We start from the raw sequence: 6,371 nt of genomic DNA, 5'->3' as shown, positions 1-6,371 counted from the left end.
ATTTCTATGTGATTTATGCTATGTATGTTTCAGAGTTTACAGAGTTAGGAACGGGAGGTCCACAGAGTTAGGACCAGAGGGTCTACAGAGTTATGGGACTGGAGGATCCCACTGAGACACATTAACCAGGGGGTCAAACAGAGTTATAGCCTCGAGTGGCTAATATGTGTTGTATGTGGTATTTTGGGGATCTCACTAAGCTTCGTGCCTACCGTGTTATGTGTTATGTGTTTCAGGTTTTTCTCAGGATCGCGGGAAGGCACCGGCTTGATTGTACTCACCATCGAAAGAGTTATGTTTTGAGGATCCTGGATCATTAATTGAATAATAATTGAGATGTGTCTTGTAAATTGAATAAACAAGATCTTTATACAATATGTTATGAAAAGTATGTGATTTTTAAATGAAAATTTTGTTTGAAAAAGTCTCAGTGTTACAGTTTAAGATTACCCAAATCTTTGAGTTTAAACTCATTGGTCAATCGAGTCTTGACATTATTGATTTCATCCAATGAAGCACCGGTAAGAACTATATCGTCAACATATACTAATAATGCAATGTATGTTGACCCAAATCCTTTGTAGAACAACGAGTAATCAGATTTAGACTGCATAAACCCTTCTGCATGATGAAATGATGAAAACTTTTCATACCATTGTCTAGAGGATTGCTTAAGTCCATATAAAGAATTTTGCAGCTTCCATGCAAATTTGACTTGTGATGAATAACCTTTTGGTGAAACATAACCTTGTGGTAACTGCATATACACATCTTCATGTAAGTCACCGTTAAGGAATGCATTATTACCATCAAGTTGTAATAAAGGCCTTGAGTTTTGAGCAGCTAATGCAAGAGGAAGCTTCACTGTAACTAATTTTGAAACCGATGAAAAAGTAACAACAAAATCGACCCCTTCTTGTTGATTAAAGCCTTTGGAAATAAGCCTTGTCTTATATCGTTCAATTGACCCATCCGCCCTCCTCTTGATTTTATATACGCACTTGATATTTTCTGTCTGGAGGTAAGGGCATAATAGACCAGGTATTGTTTAATTCCAATGCATTTAATTCTTCTATCATAGCATCTGTCCATTCTTTAGATAATGCAGTTTCCTTATATGATTTTGGCTCAATCTCAGCTGAAATAGGTAATGTAAAAGCCTTTTGTGTAAAAGATAATCTGGAATAGTCAACAAATTGAGAAATTGGATATCTGGCTTTGGTGATTATTGGTTTATTTTGAACAAGGTTACAATGATAGTCTTGTATGTATGTGGGTTTAATTCTAAGTCTTTGTGGTCTAGAAGAAATAGGTGGATGTTGTAAGACTTCCTCATGATCATTAAAAAGAGAATCACCATTAGAAATTGTATTATACAATTTTGTGTCATCATCCAATTTAGGGTCAAGAGCAACAGGTATAGTCTGAAAATGGAACGGATTATCATTGGATTTATATGTTGTTTAAGTAAAGGAAAGATATTCTCATGAAAAACTGAGTCACGAGACATGAATATTTGCCTTGTTTCAAGATCAAGAAACTTAAAAGCCTTCATTCTAGGTTTGTAACCTATGAAAACACATGCAATAGCATGAGGGTAAAATTTGGTACGACTTGAATTAAGAGTTGAAACAAATGCTAAGCATCCAAAAGATATAAGCATATTGTAGTCAGGTTGTTTATTTTATAACCTTTCAAATAGAGAAATTTTACCAAGTAACTTGCATGTAATACCTATTGATAAAAAAGTGGCATGAAGAACACATTCTGACCAATAAATGAGAGGTAATTTGGACTGAAAATACAATGCACGAGCTATGTTTAATAAATGTTGATGCTTCCTTTCTACAATAGAATTTTGTTGTGGTCTTTCCACACAAGAAAATTGGTGAAGGGTACCTTTAGCGTCAAAGAATTCAGTAGAAGCTAATTCTTTTGCATTATCAGATCTAAAACCCTTGATATTAGTCCCAAATTGAGTTTGAACCATTTGAAAGAACTTTGGAATAACAATTTGAGCATCCGTCTTTTGTCTAACTAGATAAGTCCAAGTGAATCTTGAACAATCATCAACCAAAGTTATGAAATATCTATGCCCTTGATGGGAATTAACAACATATGGTCCCCAAATATCAGTACTAAATCAAAAGGATTGAGTTTTACATTGTTTGAAGAAGGAAAGGACAACTTATTTTGTTTTGCCAAAGGACAAATAGCACATGGGGTTTTATCAAAATCCTTATTTGATACAAGAATACTATCAAGCATCTTGAGTTTATTTACAGATGGATGGTGAAATCTTTGGGGTGTTCATTTGGATGGATCGGTTTGATCCGATCCAATCAAGTGAATCTGAATAGATTTCGGTTTTCAAAACATTGATCCGAATAGTCCAAACTAAATTTAAATCCGATCCGATCCAACCAAATTACAATTCGGTTGGATCGGTTTTTACAATTTGGTTTTCAAGAGGCAAGGCGTTTTAAAAAATATATAACTTGAATATTAGTAAAATATATAAAGAAATTATTTTTTTATAAATTATAATTTATGAATAGATACTAAGAAAATATATTATAGTTAATATTTCATTGACAAAAAAAAACTTTTGATAAGAAGTAATTTTAAAGTAGTATATTCGATGATTTCTAATAACTAAAAATAATAATTTAGTAAATTTATAAATAGTTAAAGATACTTATGAAAAATAGATAATAAGTTGTTATTCGGTTTTTTTGGACTATTCGGTCTTTAGTTTATAAACCAAAACCAATCCGAAATTCAAAATAATAATTTGGTTTTGCTGAAAACCAATCCAAAAATCTGAATATCCGAACCAAATAGTCTGATCCAAATTGTTCAATTGGACAATTCAGTTTTATCTAAATAGTGAACAACGCTAAATTCTTTGGTGCCGTTGTTGACATGAAACTGCATTGACAGAAACCATAGAAGAATGTGGAGAATCCTCTAAAACATATAAGCCAGCTTGAACTTTACCCCTGCCAATCATCTTCTTGTCCTTCAACTGCTTTATAAGAGCAAAATCATGGTAAAATTTGACATAAATAGTTCCAGGATTGGTTATGGATGAGATAAGATTCAATTCAAATTGTGGGACAAAGAGAGCATCTCTAAGCGGAATATATGAATTGATCTTAATATCCCCAATATAATAAACGTATATTTTAGATTGATTTGTTAACAACACCCTTGTATCTATAATTTTCTTCATACCCATAAATAACCCTTTATCATTATAAATATGTCTTGTTGCCCCTGAATCTAAAATCCACACATTTGACTTGTAATATCCAGTAGTTAGATTGAGAATATAGTAATTACCAGTTGAGGTCTCATGAGAAGAAGAAATAGCATATTTAGAAGCAAGCTTGCCAGATAACAAAGCTATAAGTTGTTGACATTGAGCATTGGTAAGATTATTCACAGCTTGACAATCATCCATAGGGGTATTTGGGGTATTTTGAGTGTTATGGTCTGTGGAATCTTCTTGGTTGAAAGAGATGGAGTTAACACGATTATCATTTGAATACTGGTTGTTTCTGTATCCTGGAGGAAAGCCATGAAGCCTATAGCATTTCTCTTGAATGTGGCCAGTTCTTTTGCAATTAGTGCAAAAGGAGGTTTGTTGTTGTTCTTGTAATTAGAACAATTTTGAGACTTTTTTATAGAGTTAGAATATCTATTGTTATTGTTACTGCGAACATTAAAAGCCATAGGAGTATTTGCTTGATTCATTCCAACATCCCTCTGTCGTTCTTCTTGAATGACAAGAGAAAAAATCTTATTAACAGAGGGCAAAGGATCCATAAGTAGAATTTGACCCCTAATTTGGGCATATGTATCATTTAAACCCATTAAGAAACTCATAGACTGCTCTATTTCTCTAGCTCCACCACAAACACATAAGCCACATGTACAATTCGAGTTATAATTTGCTAGTTCTTCCCAATAAACTTTGAGTTTAGTGAAGTAGATGCTTACAGAGTCCTGAACTTGAACGAGATTCATGAGATCTCTTTTAATCTGAAAGATTCGTGGTCCATTACTTTGTTGGAATCTTTCCTTGAGTTCCTTCCAGATTGATTCAGCTGTATTGAGATAGATCATAGAAGCCGGTATCTCTATGGAAATGGAATTGAGAAGCCACGAAATAACAATGTTGTTATTTCTGATCCATAACTTCAACTTAATAGGAACCGATTCATTTGGCTTGGGAAGACTTCCATCAACAAAATCCATTTTATTCTTGACTGAGAGAGAAATTGCCATGGATCTACTCCATTAAGCATCATTGTCGCCAATGAGAACTTGTGAGACAAGAACTAATCCTGGATTGTTAGAATGATGCAAATAATATGGATCATTTGCAGAATTTTGATCCATATTATTGCTAGTTTGAGTCGGATGAACATATTCTCCAGACATGATCGAAGAAAAAAAACAGAGATTCAACTGAATGAAGATCAATGAAATGTAAACATGAAGATTAAAGAAAAAAATCAATCGAAACAAAATATCAAATGATCTAGATGTGGAAAGATCAAATGAATTGGAAGAACAAAGTGTAACACAGACGAGAGCATCAGCTCTGATACCATATTGAAGATCACAGAAAGATGAAATTATTTCTCTTATTATTTAATTTCATCATTACAATCTGTTTATATACATGCTCTAAACATAGCTAAATCACACCTCTAATCATACACTATATTCTTATCAAACGCCTAACAGCTATAACAACTAACCGAATGAACCAACTAACTGATTAGCGGTCAAAGAACACGTGTGTATAAATAAGTTCTTTTTTGGAAAAAATGGAAAATGACACCTTGGCCCTACTATGTATTTCGATTTTTCCCTTTCAGTCCCTAATGTTATTTCTGTGTCTTTTAGGGGAACAAAATTGGTTTTGTCGAGTTGAATAAGTCATTTTTGACACGAAGGGGTAACCCGATTACCCATTATGCCAGCTCACTTAGTTTTATATTTTAATAATTAAAAAAATAAGAGGGGCCCATAATGTCTCAATCTCTCTCTCTCTCTCTCTCTCTCTCTCTCTCTCTTTCACACACACATGCATACATATTTTACATACATGGACTTTGGTTAGATGGGTTTTGATGAAACCAGAGAATGGAAGAAAGTTTTTGACGAGGCTTCCATGGCGGACATACACACAAACGCTAGACATATGAAGAAAATTAAAAGCCCTAAACATCAACCAACCTCTTCTCCATCTCCATCTTCTTCGAAACTTTTCATTTTTGCATTTGATGGAAATAATCAACAGAAAATTAAACCATTACAACAATATCGCTCCAATTTTTCTCACCCTCTTCCCAAACACCCACTGCAACCACAGACCCCACAAATGATTTCTTTTAACCCGCAACAACATTACTAGGAGTGATTTAAGCCCTAGAGGAAAGATGTTGATGATGAACAAAATGTGACCTCCATTTCAACCAATTCAACCAATTTACACCACAAGATGGGTGGCGAAACCGTCCTCATCTCTGGCTTGGAACATTCGACACGATGGAGGACGCCACCATGGCTTACGACCGTGAAGCTTTTAAAATTTGCGGTGAAAACTGTTGGGATTTATGTTTTCTAACATCTCTATGGTGCACATAAAACCCTAATGCTTTGTATCTATGTTTTCTCTAGTTATATATGCAATAAAATTATCCAAAGCATGAACCCTACAACTAGCATACAATTTGATATTTGAAATCATAAAACTAGTAAGAAGGTTAACTCTTTGTTGTAGCTTGTTGTATTTGGCCTTTAAGAACTTAGCACCTCAAGTGTGATGCCTCAAATGGTTCACAAAACACCACCAACAATTGGAGAACTTGAGAGAGATGTTATGAGGCACTCAAAATCGGCTATAGTGTCTCTAAGATCACTAGTGTCACCAATTTTAGGCCAAGGGGTTACATATATATATATATATAGTGTAGAATCCAAGAGTCATATGCAACCCTAATTCTTACACTTAGGCTTATAATCCATACACCATATAGACTAACTCTACATGGACTCTTACATAAACTTAGCCCATCATGGATCAATAGCCCAAGCCATATGTATCACTGATTTACATAATCAGTCCCCGTTAATTTAATTAGTCTCTTTTGATCACTAAATTAATTCCAAATTAATTCTTGATCAATACTAATTAACTAATATGATTTCAAAATCAATATATTATACTTATAATATATTAATAAATCACAAATAACCTCTTTCTCAAATCACCATCCTATTAGATTGTTCTGGTGAAGGCAACCCAAAATGGACCATGCTACTCTCGGGTCAAGTACATACCAATTATAATC

This window comes from Lactuca sativa, chromosome 1 (genome assembly GCF_002870075.4).
Source record: "Lactuca sativa cultivar Salinas chromosome 1, Lsat_Salinas_v11, whole genome shotgun sequence".
NCBI classification, from domain to species: Eukaryota; Viridiplantae; Streptophyta; class Magnoliopsida; order Asterales; family Asteraceae; genus Lactuca; species Lactuca sativa.
This window is presented reverse-complemented; position numbering follows the sequence as displayed.